Source organism: Sinohyriopsis cumingii, chromosome 19, assembly GCF_028554795.1.
Source record: "Sinohyriopsis cumingii isolate HCF-2022 chromosome 19, ASM2855479v2, whole genome shotgun sequence".
NCBI classification, from domain to species: Eukaryota; Metazoa; Mollusca; class Bivalvia; order Unionida; family Unionidae; genus Sinohyriopsis; species Sinohyriopsis cumingii.
The window spans coordinates 69,299,960-69,317,279 of record NC_142979.1 but is presented as its reverse complement, the minus strand read 5'-3'; the positions used below and the strand labels follow the sequence as shown (position 1 = coordinate 69,317,279).

The window sequence follows — 17,320 nt, the reverse complement described above, 5'->3', positions numbered from 1 at the left end:
AAAACCTGACATCTACTCCAGAGTTCACCTGATAGAGAAAATAACTGTTGTAAAGTAAGGTAAGTAAAAAATAATATGGTTGAAACCCCAGTATCTTAATATATGCTCTGCTGGTTTCTTTTAAGTCCCATGGAACCCATTACCAGACCTCCACAGTCCTACAGTAAGGATTGCTGACCTCCAGGCCCATGTAGCAAGATTAGAAGAGACACTCGTTACTTCACTCTAATGATTTGCACTGTTTTAAGTGGATACAGCATGTACAGAATATATGTGCCAAGAAAACCAGAAAATACAAAACACAAGCATGTCAAAGGATAAAAATACAAGGGACTGTCAGGGTACTCAGACCTTACTCAAACCAGTTGTTAGGAGGAAATCAGTATGCACACAACCAGATGCACCACTATAGATTCATCAGGAACACTCTCATTTGCAAGTACAAGATGTGCAGAACAAAATATCGGTTAAAGCAAATTTTGTAGACTGATAACCACGCCATTAAAATCAGTTACAGAAGGAACTGATTTGTACACAACCAGACTCCAATCATCCGATCATGAACAGGATGAAGCTAAATTAAAAGACAAAACTAAATACAGCAATTGCAGCACTTATCATTCCAGTCTTAAAATCTAGAAGATACATTCCAGGCAATACATCAGAAACTTCCATGTGTCAGAATCCACAACCTTCAGTACAGATGGAATCATCAGTAATCAGAAGAGTTAGCACAAGAGGATTATATAAAACTGATATAAAAACCACCAGGGTACAACTATAAACTGACAATGGAGAAAGTATTGGAAATGGACATGTGTCCCTATCATACTGTAATTCTTCTCATTGGTGGCAATAATTATATCAGTGGCCAATCTATACAGGGCATCAAATATGACTATGAAAGTTTTTTGTATGCCATTTGGTCCAAAAATACAGAGTTCAAAATAGTTGTCTCGGATCTACTGCCAAGAAGGCGTGTACTGATGTCTCCATTAAAAGATGATCTCAGTACATGTATTTGAAAAACTTCCAGTTGCTCTTTATTCCACAATATAGGACTTTCTTCATAGACAAGGTACACTGAACATGCAGTTATATCAGAGAGACGGAATCCACTTATCCAATAGATTACTGCCCCGCAATTTATAAAAAGGGTTAGGCAGGTGTCTGACTGTTGTCAATACTGTGAAGAGCTGGGACATGTAACATAGAGGTGTCTTCATGGAAAGCAGATCCTTTGCAATACTTGTAACAAACTAGGACATAAACAAAAGTCTTGCCTTACCAATATGTAAAAGGCAATGAAGTACAGGCCTATGTAACATATAGCCAGCAATAAATTGGATTAGAACCTCAATACACTTTTGAAAGTGAATAGTTTTCAGGCATTATCTAATCTGTTTGCAGAGGGTGACTTGGTGGGTGTGTAAAAGCTGTGAAATATCTAAAAAAGTCACTGTACAAATACTGTAGCAAACATTAAAAAGAAAACAATAAAATAAAAATGAACCTTAGCAACTATGAGTTTATGTTAGAAGGAGCACACATACAGACTTTACAAGGTCAGATGATGTGACTGTTCCAGAAGTAGAATCTTAATATACATGTAGTAATTAAGTGCTTAATAACTCTCCCTCCCTTGAAGGCTTTCCAATATCAGGCAGGTTATGTAATTCTTGTTGTATTGGAATTAATAGCGACAATACTGGGACTACTTTTACATTTTCCTCCAGTAATGATGTAGTTTTTTTAAGAGACAATGTCTTATCAGCTGATGTAAGTAACTTTTATTAACTTTACACAATTTGGTTTAAATAGGAAAGGTTTATGGATAGCAAATTTAAATATTCACCATGTTGTACCTAAACTAGATAAAATTAAGTTAATGTTGCATGAGAAAGAGTCATTTAATAGAGTGTGTGTGTGTGATTTGGATTTTTAACATAACTTTAACAATATTTCAGTTATATTGCTCCTAATTTAGGTAATGCTTGTATTTTGATTTTTAACATAGCGTTAACAATTTTCCAGTCATATCGCTATGAAGGCTGCAGTGTGGCAGTTTATTGTGATGTCTAGCACTAGGGCATCATGTCACAGACATGTAGCATGATGTTTCACCCAGTCACACTAGGCCGACCAGTCCTAACACTAACCTCTGAATGCTGAGCACCTTGTGAGGCAGCTGTTAAGTACCATTTTTATAAGTCTTTGGTATGACTTGGCCGAGGTTCAAACCATGACCTCTCGCATCCTAGGTGGATGCTTTAACCAATAGGCCACTGGAATGGGGTCATTTAGTTGACATTTTGGGATTATGTCTTATCTTACATGTTAATGCTTGAATAAACAGCACGTTTTGAAAAATTTAACAAATAATTTATTTCCCTGGAAAAACAATGTAAAAATGAAAAAATAAGAACTTACAGTTTTAATAATCAAATCCAAAAATAATCTAAGAATAATCCATGAATTACATTTTAGAAATCCTAGTAATGAAATGTTCTAAGGAATTCAAGTTCGAGTCCTGACGAAAAATCCAAAATGGAAGGCATTGACATGGTGTAGTCAGTATAGTGCTGATATGTACAGTCCTTTGTGAACCACAGAAAATAATATTCCGGTGTTTGAATTCCAAATAAAATTTAATTAAATATCTTTGTCCAAGAATTCTGTATGAGCACTCAAATATTTCCAGTAGAAATATATAATCATTTAGAATCCAAATAATTCAAATAAACATTAAAATGTAATTCCCAGACTGGTAACAAACACACACTTTCCAGTCTAAAGAATAATTCCCAACTGAGAAATATCTCTATAAACAAAGATTATACAGTATTTTAAAACACAACACAGATTCCCAGATGAGGGTTAACTCTCCAGAATTTTTGATAAGTATTTACATCTAAAAGCATGTATGACCTTTACAAAAACCAATCATTTTACTCTAAGAATAAGATAAAACTAAAAAGTTGTTTACTTGTCTCAGTGATTTCTGAAATCAAGGTCTGGAACTAGGTCAGCTTTAGGTGTTTACAACTGAAGAGTCAACGTCAAACTATTTTCTGAAAAAATATCAAGTTCCTAGTAAACAAAACTACATTATTTTGACATATAATGAAATTAAAATTAAAAAAGATTTAAAACTTACAGACAGACAATTCAATTAAATCAAATATAAATTAAATCAAATATACATATGTGAGATCTTTTAAATTCTACAATTTCTAATATCTCAATATAGATAATTATGAAATTGAAAGGAAGGGCAGAAATGGTCACAGAGGTGGTATTCTGCATTACATTGCACATTGATTAAGACTCAGATGTAGAGAGGATTTAGAAATAACTGATATAGCAGCAGTGTGGATCCAGACCATTATGTCTATGTTCTGTATATAGATCCTCTTCCACCTCTGAATGGGCTGATGAACTAGAAAAGGCCTTTCTAAATGAAGAATATGAGACAAGCATTATTGCTGAGACTGATATTGATATGCTAAAGATCCTCCTCAAAAATGGTTAAATTTCCTCCAGACTTATAATTTATTCTAATTGATTGATAATGCAACAAGTAGAACTAAGTAAATTGCTACAGCTGTTGACCATATCTACACCGACAGACTGGAAAATGTTGGTGAAATGAAAGTGACTATTTATGCCGTAGATGACCACTATTCAGTCTGTATAACCAGACACTCTCTTTGGTCATCAAACAGAATTAAAGTATGGAGATGTGACACATTTTGATAAAAAAAGAATTCATTCAACTCATGGCTCAAATACCTTTCCATGAGATTGAAAATATTTTATACATTGCCACTGCTTCTGACATGATACAGGCTTTTTAACAACATTCTAAACAAACATGCACCAACAAAAATAAGATGCATCAAACATCAGTATAAACCTAAATGGACAGCTTGTGAAATAAAGTAATCTAGACATAAAAGGGATAAATTGTGTCAAAATAATCCATAAATACTGGAAAAGCTTTAGAAGCCAGTAGATAAAGGTTCTCAGAACCAACTTGCTGCAGAAATAAAAAAATGTTTTTAAATGTCCTCCTACTGGAAATTTGTTAAATAATAAAGTCTACATTAAGCAACCATCAATCTTTGGAGGCAATTTTGCCTACACCCCAAAGAAACCAGTGGGATCAAAGATGCTTAATAGTAGGCCTATTAAGCATTTCTGATCCCACCATTTTCTTTGAAGTGTAGGGACTCCTGCATGTTGTAGAAGTCATCAAATGGAGGCAAAAGTCATAGTGTCTCAATGGTTAGCATATTCAAGCTACTCTGATGTGCTCTTTCAAGGCACTTTACTCCAATTACCTCAGCACTAAATTATCTACTTGTACTGCTTTGCCATAAAACATTCAGCATAAAGCAAACATTCAAAAGGTGGCTGTTAAAGAAGATTGGACTAAAATATCTTAAAAACAAATCAGTAGTCTTAAGCCAGTCTAGCTGCTGCTGTGTGATTCTCTCGGTGCAAGAGAAACCAGGGAAATCGCTGCCCATTGCATGAACAACTGAGTATCCCAGAACCCAAGATATCATTTTCAGCATATTTTCTCCACTATTTTTCAAACTGATTTGTTAATCCAGGTTCCATTTTCATTAAATTTCTCAATCCTTCAAATCTGTATGACACTCAACAATTTAATGGTACAAATTTAAAATAGTATATAGTAAGTAAAGACAGTATACAATAAAATGCAATGGTTTAAAACATCGCATGAAGATTTATAATATGATGGATCAAAACTGTACTTAGTAATGTTTACCAAAGAGAGGTGTCAAATTAAATACACATACATCTGGTCTTAATCTCATTGGCATACAAGAAATTCTAGGTCTCCACCCATCAAAACTTAATATAGAGACCAACACACCTAAACCATTCAATGAATGTTTTATTCATACACAAAATGAATCATTATGTACCTAAAACATTTAACTGGATGACATGTATGCTTGCCGCTCTGATGTTGAAGCATAGCTAAAGAAAATTTGCATTAGGGCTTTATTTTGAAATTTTTTCCATTTTTGATGGATTTTCTGCATACTTAATATGAATAATTATGAAGTGAAGATGTTATTCCATGGCACACATTCTCACATGAATTTGGCACTAGAGTCACAATGATAGAAAATCTGTTTTAAGGTTTTGGTTCAAATGTTTTTCATTTTGTGCACAACTCCTAAACACTAGATAGATTTTGTTCATATATCATATAACTCATTAGGTGGTGATCTTTCTAGTATTTCCCATAGGGTTAGATTGTTAAAGAAAAAGAATTTCCCAGGTTTTCCTCACTGCTATCCTGACTATTTAAAAAAGACCTCATTTATCTTGGGTATTGTTGCAAGAACTTTTAATTCCCTTTATTACTTTACCTTTTCTATATTGTGTGATTCATTCATTGTATTTCACTACTTTAATAGCTGTTGAAATAGTGTACTTTGGACTTGTTCTGGCTGATCTTTTGATCCAATGGGAACAGCCATTTTGTTCACCCATGTGCTTAAATCTTGTAGAATCTCCACAGGTACAGCACTTAGAGAAATTTGTCACAGTACAAGTGAGCATTTCTTTCATTGTTGGTTCAACATGTAGTCCCTATCATTCTTGTTTAATATTACCAGATCATTTAAGTGTGTTGGACATTGGTTGTTTAAAATGTTAAAAATTAAAGTGCCATAGTCTGTAGACATAAGATGTTGACGGTTGACACATTTGCTAAATCTCAGGAGTTTACAGTGGGTTTCTGGTACACATTAAAGATATATCTCTGCGGCCTTCTATTGATTTTTTAAGGTTAATTGATATTACTATTACTGAGACTGCTGAAATGCCAATAAAGGAAACAGGTTGGATAGATTGTTTTATGATGAAAGAGTGACACACTGCTAATCATCCATCAGTTGTGCACTTGGTAATAAAAATAACAAGTCTTTGACTTTCTTCATCAGGGAAACTAATGTATCATTTGAAATTACAGTAAATCTTCTGGGAGTCACTTTGGATTTTATGATAAACTTTAATCAGCAAAGTTTTTCAAAGAGCATCTAAGCAATTAACTGTGCCTGAACAGATTGGTAATTTGCACTGATTTTTAACTTCTCATGGTTTGCTTTCATTCATTTGCAATAAAAAACAACTATAGTTAAAGTCATACAGGTCATGTATGCTGACAGTACTGACTATTTCAGTAATTGGTGTCTTTTTTATAAATTTTGATTATCATTATTTACATGCCCCAACAAACGCAGCAAAACTCATGTTAAAGTACGTGGATATTTTGGGATGAAGCCAACCTAATGGTGTTAACCAGTACAAATGGAACTGAATGTCACATGGTGTCATGTCACAGTGAAAGTGGCAAATGTAGAAAATAAATCTGTACTATCCTATATTGTGATAATTAGATCCATTGTTCAATGTTGTCTTTTCTTATCCCAGGTTAGTACTTTGTTACCATAGTAACAGTCTTTGCAATCAGTTATTTTCATCTGGAAGTTTCTTGATGATAGAATTGAATAGATTGGGGTTAGATTATATCAGTATTAAAATTTGGAAAAAGTTTAAGATGAGTAAATGCTACTACATAACCACATTGACATACACTATAATCACTGTGTACTCAATTTCCAATGTAGATCACACTATTCCAGTCATATAAGTGTCTTGTCATTAGTTTAGTTTTATAGATAAGAACTTGATGATTAATTAACCAGGATCAATCTAGACAGTCATGATGATGATGGGCCAAAACTATTTTTGTCACCACATTTTTGCAGTAAAGTTGTATAGATTAATAGTAGACATATCAGTAATTTTACTTGCTGGCATAATGTCAATCAGAATTCTTCTTTTATTGTTGTATTTCTAATGCATTTGACTCTTTCTGGAATCACATTATGTAGATTATTTGTAAAGTTCATGTTGAGAAAATGCTTGATTGTGGCACTTGATATAACAACCAAGCATGTCAGTATCACATGAAACATGAAAAATAATGATTTTATTAGCGTGAAGAATGAATTATCTTGGCACAACTGTCATAAATTTGCTTGTGTTGAGAGTGTGGAGATTCATGTTTTTTAGGTGTGGTGGGGATTCATGTGGTTGCACAGTCTGGGGAAAATACTGTATGGATGCAAGACACTGTCAGAGTAATAGCAGTCTGGTCAGAGCTCTTTCAAAGAGTTCGATATATAGGCTGTTTCCATAACAACTCTACCCCTCTTCCATCTGCACAAATTTAGAGAGGGTTGACACAATATTTTCATTATATTTCAGGTGACTGAATCTTAGGATCTTGAAAAAGCTTTGGGTTGTGTTGGTTGGGATAGGCCATGGGAGACTAGGTGGTAGTTTTGATAGGGTGTGCAGAGTTAAAAGGTGATATTTTTGCTGGTTTTCATCTCCAGTTCATGTTTCAAATTTTATACCTGCACATGTGGATTTGTACATGTGTGTAATGAACATTGCAATTAATGTCACTTGCTATGTTGTTAATTGTTATAACTGACACATGCCTTAGGGTTGGTGGACTGGATACCACCAGGTAAAAAAAAAGTTTTCATATATGAGTTTGCAAACTTGTGTAGTGTTGTCATGCTCATGACAGTGATGTATTTCATGTTTAATGTGGCATAATGGTTTGAACACATGTAGTAAGCTAAAAGGCTATATTATATGGACCAGTGAGGGTTTGAAAAGCAGTGGAATAGTGACATTCATTATTTTTCTATAATAGGACTTGGATGTGGGAAATATATTAACAAGAATTTGGTATGATGTCAGACCTTTTAGTTTTCATTCTTTGCTCGATAACTTGTTTTTAGATTAGTTGTACTGAAATCCTGAAATCTATAGATCTGAAAGTGAATAATATTGATGTCCCTGCTGCTAGCCATTCCACTTAGAAATTTCATCATATTGTTAAGTACTGGTTATTTGCATGTAGAGTCATAAACAGACATACAGTCATATATTCAGTCTAGCTTGTGTTAAGGCTTAGCTGTTATTACCAGTAAGGAGTCATCTGCCTTAAATGGCAAAGTACCTTGTATTTTTGTAAACCTCTGTTAAGCAGCAGATTATAACAGGTTTACTTTTACAACATATAAATGAACTGATATGTAAAGATAATGTAGAACCAAGAATTAATTTTTGTGATACATAGTCATTTTTGTGTGGTGGTTTTGAAGTTGGACATGTGCTTTATTTTTATCTTACAAAATTTGTTTGAGTGTTAGGTCTTTGGTTTCATGGAAATAACAAAATTCAGTCCCCATGGAATTTCCAGTTTGTACAGGTATGTAGGTATGTAGATAAATAGATTGAATGATAGATACGGACTGGAGAGAGTCGTACTGTAGAATATTTTAATCTGAAGTGTTAATTTTAAAGATTTACTAGGAAAGTGCATGCATGCATGATGTTAGTCAGTGACACAAGGAAACCTCTTAGGTTGACATAATTTACCTTCAGTATTTGACGTAGTAAGTGGTTACACAAGGAATACCCTTGGCATGAGATAATTTACCTACGATATTTGCCTTAATATTCAAGTACACAAGGAATACCTTAATAGTATGAGATAATTTACCTACCATTTGTGCCCTAATATTGAAGTACACAAGGAATACCTTAATAGCATGAGATAATTTACTTACCATTTGTGCCATAATATTGAAGTACACAAGGAATACCTTAATAGCATGAGATAATTTACCTACCATATTTGCCTTAATATTGAAGTACACAAGGAATACCCTTAGCATGAGATAATTTACCTACCATTTGTGCCCTAATATTGAAGTACACAAGGAATACCTTAATAGCATGAGATAATTTACCTAGCATATTTGCATTAATATTGAAGTACACAAGGAATACCCTTAGCATGAGATAATTTACTTACCATTTGTGCCCTAATATTGAAGTACACAAGGAATACCCTTAGCATGAGATAATTTACCTACCATTTGTGCCCTAATATTGAAGTACACAAGGAATACCCTTAGCATGAGATAATTTACCTAGCATATTTGCCTTAATATTGAAGTACACAAGGAATTCCCTTAGCATGAGATAATTTACCTACCGTTTGTGCCCTAATATTGAAGTACACAAGGAATACCTTAATAGCATGAGATAATTTACCTTCCATATTTGCCTTAATATTGAAGTACACAAGGAATACCCTTGGCATGAGATAACTTACCTACCATTTGTTCCCTAATAATGAAGTACACAAGGAATACCCTTGGCATGAGATAATTTATCTACCATATTTGCCTTAATATTGAAGTACACAAGGAATACCCTTATCATGAGATAATTTAGTTAACATTTGTGCCCTAATATTGAAGTACACAGGGAATACCCTTAGCATGAGATAATTTACCTACCATATTTGCCTTAATATTCAAGTATACAAGGAATACCCTTAGCATGAGATAATTTACCTTCCATATTTGCCTTAATATTGAAGTACACAAGGAATACCCTTAGTGTGAGATAATTTACTACCATTTGTGCCCTAGCATGAGAAAATTTACTACCATTTGTGCCCTAATATTGAATTACACAAGGAATACCCTTAGCATGAGATAATTTACCTACCATATTTGTCTTAATATTGAAGTACACAAGGAATACCCTTAGCATGAGATAATTTACCTAGCATATTTGCCTTAATATTGAATTACACAAGGAATACCCTTAGCATCAGATAATTTACCTGCCATATTTGCCTTAATATTCAAGTACACAAGGAATACCCTTGGCATGAGACAATTTACCTACCATATTTGTGTTAACATTGAAGTACACAAGGAATACCCTTAGCATGAGATAATTTACCTAGCATATTTGCCTTAATATTGAAGTACACAAGCAATACCCTTAGCATGAGATAATTTACCTGTTGTTGTTTAACGCCATTTTTCAGCACATGATAGGCTGTGCATGGTGGCTAGTATTAATGGTGGAGGAAGAACCCGGGAAGAACCACCGGCCCACGAGAAGCTACTGCCAAGCTTTCTCACATACCCACATTGGCCGAATCCTAGACTTGAACCCATGCAGACAGAAGTGAGATGGCAGTGATCCATAATGGAGAGTGCTTTAGACCACTCTGCCACTTGGGGCCCCGATAATTTACCTGCCATATTTGCCTTAATATTCAAGTACACAAGGAATACCCTTGGCATGAGATAATTTACCTACCATATTTGCCTTAATATTCAATTACACAAGGAATACACTTGGCATGAGATAATTTACCTATCATATTTGCCTTAATATTCAAGTACACAAGGAATACCCTTGGCATGAGATAATTTACCTACCATATTTGCCTTAATAAATGCACAGGACCAGTAAGCTTACACTACATTTTGGTGAAAAGTTGGCAATATTAATATTCATGTATTGGTCCCAACATGACTTATGGAGGGAAATTTCAGTGATAAAATCAGTGCAGCACATCATTACTGTATTTTCTTGGAGCTTAACCAGCATAATGCCTTCTGTCCCATTTCTACTTAACTTTATTGGTTAAATTAGACTCGGCAGCTAATTCAGCATCACCTTTTTTGGAGCTCTCCATATTTGATAACTGGTGTTATGTTGCATTGACATAGGGGTGAAAGTTTGGACTTGTAACTAGAAATGTGCATGATCAATTACCATGGTGAGTCTTAGGGCAGAAGGATGCAGATTCCATTCCCAGAATTAGATTTGTCCAGATTGGTTACTGTGGTGTATCCTTAGTCAAGGTGTTTTATCCAGTTTTTGGCGTAGCACTATGATTAAATCTTAAAAGTGTTCCTGTACCATGAAACAATAAAACACCAAACATGCATGATAGGAACTAACTTGTAGTGTATACATAGGCTTGATATTGTTTATGGTGGATTCTTAAGTGTACACTTGTTATCCTAACTGGACACATTACAATTGTTTAAAATTTACAGTTAATGCATTTCATCAGATAGGCACAGTTGTAACTGTACTACTGCATGGTCATTTTACAAGTACCTTTCATGTTTCTAATAACTGGTCCATTTATATATCACATAATCACTTATACCAATGAATACTCATCAATTGTAAATTTAAAATAATTCTCACCCACCACCTGTCCCCAAGAAAAATGCATGATATTGGAGTTCCTTATGTTTCTTTGGTAATAAAAGGAAGCTTAATCAATTTCACTCCTAAATTTTCAGTTCTAGAATTTACAATTACTGCTGTAAAAAAAACACTTATTTTATAAGGCAGGTATTAATATTTTTGTTTAATGAATGGGCTGAGTTGTTTTAATTATTATTCAAACACATCAAAGAATACTTTTTTAAAGTGATATAAAATTACATAATACATTAATGGTAGGAGTGTTACCTTTGTTTGAAATAACCTGTTTGAAGATTTTTATCCCTCATACAATACCTGATTTTATTATCCCCATTTGATAGTATCTCTCCCTTCCCAATACCATATCAGTCATGCAGTTTCTTATTTGACCACTGGACATTACGTCTTCATAAGCAGACAAAAACACTATACACTAAAAAATTTGTTACAGAGGTTTCTTTGAATTAAAAAAAAGTGTAAAGTCAAATTACTGTTCTGTACAAAATTCTGTGCCTAATGCTATGTACACTTTTAGCAGAACATATTTCTCCTAAGTCCATGGGGCAGTTGATATTTTTAAAAAAATCATATTTGCTAATGAACAAAATTAAGAAACAGCAATGAATTGCTAGTGAAATAAATTGTTCATTTCTAGGTCAAGAAATTAATCTTTACCGAAGATGTTCCTTTGTACTTTTTCTAGAGCATTTGGAAATGGATTCTGGATCCAACACGTGAATGCCTTGCCAGCAGGATACCATGATGACTTTTTTCATGGTGGGATTAGTTTGGTTTGGTTTTGTGTATTTTATAGTGCAGCATCACTTTGAATGTATTGTGCTGAGGCAAGTAAAGTGCTTTGCCTAAGGACACACTAGAGTGGCTCATCCGGGCTAATCCGATGGTTGGAAACAAAGCACCAATTTAGTCATTAGTCCAGTGTCTTTACTGAGCATCTTCACCTTGTCAAATGGTGAGAACTGGACCTATGTTCTTCTGGTCACAAGTCAACTAGCTTGACTGAAGTCAAAACAATTTCATTATGAAGTGAGAAAATGATTTTACGTCTCATAACTATCCCAACTGCTCTGGTAGCCCAGTGGTTAGTGTCTGCCTCAGATGCTGGAGGTCATGGATTCGAACCAGGCTGAGTCATACCAAAGACCAAAGACTAATAAAAATGGTACTAGCTGCTGCCTTGCTAGGTGTTCAGCATTAAGAAGTTAGTGATAGGACTGGTTGGCCTGGTGTCAGGACAATGGGACTGGGTGGGACATCATGCTATAAATCTGCGATATGATGCCCCAGTGCTAGACATCACTATAAGCTGCCACACTGTAGACATAGTGATATGACTGAAAAATTGTTAAAGCTATGTTAAAAATCCTAATCACACACTCACACACATACACAGACACAAATATCTGTCCCCCTTCAAATGATGACTACTGAAATGAACCACTTGACTTCAATTGATTGTTCCTTAATTTTGATTATGGTTTGGTGAATTTCACAAAGGAAGTAGAATTGATCTCTTGGCAGGGTGTGATATGTCAGTCAAATACTGATTAACAAACATTCCATTGAAACCGCTTTTAAGTCAGATCTCCTATCAATGTGTAAATGTTTACCTAATATTGCATATGTATTGTTTTGATGTCTGATAAGAGCTTAGCCAACTGAGTGGGTCATTATGTCAGTTTGCTTTTATCTAACATTTACAGTTTCAAATCTTCAAGAAATTTTCACTAGGTACCTCTATATCCTACCAGTCATCTTGATGTTTGTCACCATGATTATTTTCAAGGAAAAAAGGGGAATTTTAAATAAATTGCACCTGTTATTTGTGGGAGGAGTCTTTTCAGTTTGAAAGGTCAGTTACAGTCCACTTTCTTGGGCAGAGTAAAGAGGAAAGGAGGGTGGTGGGTGTTTTTATAATAAGGGATGTTTCAATGAGATAAACAGAAGTATGTCCTGCTTGTTAGGGTTCATCTATAGATTTTGTTTTAAAAATTAGGTTTGATATACATTAGGGACAGTCTCCCAATTTAATCATCCCAATGTTTTAGCAGTAATTGTGATACTCTGTCCAACCATTACCATTTCACTTGAGTAGTTCAAAAAACTTTATTGTTATGTTGCCCTTGTGGTAATCCTTGCTGTGGAGTTGGGATCAGAAGTCTGGTGAATAACAGTTTCAATTACAATGACATTTTCAAATGTTTTTCTGACCAGGCTTGATACTGGTACATAAAAGGAATTAGAAGAGGCATCATATATTTGATGGATTTCACATTCTGACTCTTGGGTCACTGACTGAGGGTTGGGGTTGTACATCAGTACTGGAGATGTTGTGAAAGTATTGATTTAATAGCAGTAATACAAAACAGCTGCTATTTCATTGGTTTCCTTTTCCATGACTAGTCAACTGTCCAGACAAGTGGTAATTATTTCCTCCAATCTTCAATACAGATTAGAGGGCCAAGATTGAAAAGAACATGATTTCAGTCTGACTCCATAGTCACAGCTAGCATCATATTATACATTCCTTTTTTAATCTGGAATTTAGCTTATCAGACTTTGCCTTTGTTTTCATCTTATGACAGATTGTTGACATTTCATCTACCTTTTTGTATTGGTTATGTGTCTCCTCAATCTTTGCTTTAGTTGAGTATTATCTGGGGCTTTTTGTGTTTTTCTTGTACATTTTTTTGGACTGTTTGGTTCCTGGCATTTTGCTTTGTGTGAATTTTTATCTTATAGAGCATCCAATTTTGCAAGGTGTGGGTAAGAGTGTTCTCAGTAAGGCCCAGTGGGACACTCACTCCTTCTGCTTAATAAGTGCACAGGGTATGCATACATGGATGGTTTTCCAGTTTGCTTTTGGTGTGACCAGATGTGTGACTTTGTGGAAATCTCACAAAATGACTACTCTTCTTATCGTCATCCGGGGATATGCCTCTCTCCCCTCCCCCAGGATCCCTTCCTGTGTTGGGGAACATTTTGTGACTCTGTGGTTGGAGACCTTCTAAGGGCCATGGATCCATGATGTGTATTATGATTGTTATGTATATTTAATTTAATTATTTATGTTATTTTTTATTTTATTTTAAATTCCATTACATGCTATTTAATGTAATATTGTTTACTGGATTTGATATTGAGTACATTTCTGTTTGTCCTGATTTTTATTTGTTTTTATATTTTTGATGTAAGCAACTAATGATAGAAACATTGTATCTAGTTGCTGACCTTGTTCCAAAATCAGTCACAGTTCTGGTAAACAACTTTTTTTCTTTGAGTCAAGGTCATACCTGGATGAAGTGAAATTTGTCATGTAACAAACTTATATTCTTTCAAGAAGGATGAACTCTTGACCCTCATCCATGTATCTGTTTTGCATTTTAGTTAGTCTTATAACTGATGTTATGGTAAGAATTTTATTAGTTGTACCTTAACAGCTTGAAATGTCAAGTTTTATGTTGTGTTTAGTTTGGGTGGAGTTTTTATTTTCTTCAAATTATTGAGTTTCAATTGATTGTTTTCATGGGAAATACAAAAGTGCTCTAATAATTCTTGGGCAAAGACATTCCCTGGAAATTATACAGAATTCAAAGACTGGAATAATGTTTTCTGTGATCCAACAAGAGACTGTTGACACATCAGTAAACTGCTGACTATTACAGATGATATTGCCTTCCATCTTGGAATTTCTTTGGGATTTGATCTGTGATTCACTTAGAATTTTTCATTGATAGGACTTGTGTTTTAATTCTTGGTTTATTTTTGGATTTAATTGGCTATTCTGTAATTTCTTTTTTCTCATTTTTAACTTTTTATTTGTGGGAAATATATTATTTGTTACATTTTACAAAGCTTGTGTCTTCTTTTCTGTTGCTTATTTTAGGAGTATAGACTTGTAACATGATGCTGTCAGTGCTGGTGACAGATCAATGCTTGGTTCCTCCCAAAAGAGGAAATACACATCAGAGAGAGATCTGGATCCCATTGAGAGATGAGTGGCACCCTCTTAAGTTAGTTATCTTGGTGACTGAGGTTAGCAAATCTGACCTTACTAAGATGGAAGAGCAGTGATCTCATTACAATAAATCAGATGTGGGCTTGTCCATAAGATCATTATTGCTGGACCACTCACCAGAAACAGATCACCGACCATCCACCAGTAATGGAGGAACTGGTGGCAATGGTTTCTTCCCCTCCACTGGGATTTCCAACTCCTTCCCATCTGTCAGGCTAGATTTTGGAAGAAGAGGAAGTTTGGGCATTAAATAAGGTGTTAAATGAAGTTTACTCCCTCCTTCTCCAGGGCATGTGTTTTAAGCGTCCTGCACAGAGGACAAAAAGATTCTCACCAGTTTGGAGGGGCTCTCTGGATAGCATTCATCCAGATCTAGTTGCTCCTACACTCAGTTGTGGGTCTGGAAGCTTGCACAGAAGTATTCCCAGGAATGAATTTGCCAGGCTACAGGGGTTTGGTGGGGTATGTCCCTTCTTCTGTGTTCCTTCTGCTGGTTTCTGCTCCAGCTCTCAGGTCCATTTGCCAGCTTGACGACTTATGTGCCCACCCCAACCCCTTGAACTCAGGAGTTGTCAGAACTGGGAATATTGACTGGGCATTGCCTTGCTTTCCAGTCAAAACCTTGGAGGCCTTAAAAGTTAAGGCTCGTACTCATGATGATCATTTTGCACACCAGTCTCTTTTCAGCAGCCTCCTTCAGTCTTTTGAATGAATAAGTAGGCTCTGGTGAAGACTTAATGTCATTTTTTTTCCATGTTGGTGGTGCTATCTGCAGGTATCCCACCTTGGAGGCAGCAAAAATTGTGCTGAACCACAGCAAGAAGCTCTCTTAGGCAGAGATACTCTTTGGAGGTTCATCACTTCTGTTGCATTAGAGGATTTGAGGGACAACAGCACAGGTCCCTGGCAGCAGTTCTGATGAATTTGAAACAGACTATTAAATACACTAATCCTGACTGCTCTATGAGACCTTCTCCCAAGTTCTTCAAATGGGTGAAGCATCAGCAGTCTCAGATGCAGTTTCATTTCAAAGCTTCCTCTGTCATTGTTTTCTTGCGGATAGGCCAAGAGAGACAGTCTTTGTAGGGGGTCAACCCAAGGGTAGCTCCGTCCACTCCTGCAGTGTCCTCCTGTTCAAAGTATCCCAGTGGGAACTTGTCTAGCTCTTTTTTTCAGGATTTGGTTGGACATCATGAGTGATATTTGGCTCCATTCTGCCATGCTGCAAATCATATTCAGATTATAATGGCCTAAAGGATGGATACAGTATTTTTTGTGTGAATGTTCTCCCCTCTCTCAACCCCCTTCTTTTTCACCAATTCAAACTGGCTCAGTTAAGGAAAGAGGTAGACCCTTCTGCAAAAGGGCACATTTAGTAGTGTGGAAATAGACAAGATTGAAAAATGGTACAGTAGTAAGTTTTGACTCATCAATGTTTCTGCCTTAAACAAATATCTTTGGGAAGAATGCTTCAAAATGGAAACTACTTCTGGATGAGTATCTTTACATCCCAACCTTCCCCCACATTGAAAATCTCTATACAGGTAGTTTTTGAGTTCTTCCATTTAGCCTCGGCTCAATTCATAGAGCCTTTACTTGGTTGATGTGGTCCTTGTGGAATGGTCTCTGCACGTGTCAGTAGCATAGTCACTTTTCCAACTGTGGGGGAGACCCTTGGTGAACTTGTTCTCTGTGAGACTGAATAAATTCTTCTTTAATGTCTCTCCAGTACCAGATCAGAGAGCTTGGGCAGTGGATGTCTTCAGTCTAAGCTGGGATCATCTATGTGTGTATTGCCTTCCTACTTTTCAAAACAGTTCCACCAAGTCGTGATTCCCACTGATTGACTGATTCTGATAGCTACCTCCGTCAGTGGCCATATGGTTGTGATTCAACAACCTGCTCAATTGCTGTACATTAGTACTGTATGAAATATGCTGTATAAGTTTTTATGCTCAGCTAGTCCTAGTCCATACAGCTGTTAGTTCAGATATGTTATCACTTCTTTTTAACTGCTTTTTAGTGTTACTGGTCATAGGCCAGAAGAGCTTATGATATGTCCTGTTGTTCATCCATCCATTATTTCAAGTTTATCATATCGACTCCTCTTAAACT

At 35.5% G+C, this 17,320-nt stretch overlaps 1 protein-coding gene across 8 annotated transcripts in view; it reads left to right on the top strand.

Moving 5' to 3' along the window:
* The window catches only part of LOC149775909 (carboxypeptidase M-like), a 98,818-nt gene that overhangs the window by 19,784 nt on the left and 61,714 nt on the right, over window positions 1-17,320 (top strand). For 2 of the 8 annotated variants that reach the window (XM_089943902.1, XM_089943898.1), the window contains exon 1: window positions 7,669-7,812. The exons of the other annotated variants lie outside the window; for them this stretch is intronic. The gene's annotated coding sequence lies outside the window, so the exon portion shown is untranslated. Of the gene's footprint in view, window positions 1-7,668; window positions 7,813-17,320 lie in introns of those variants that run through there. 8 annotated transcript variants of the gene reach the window in all.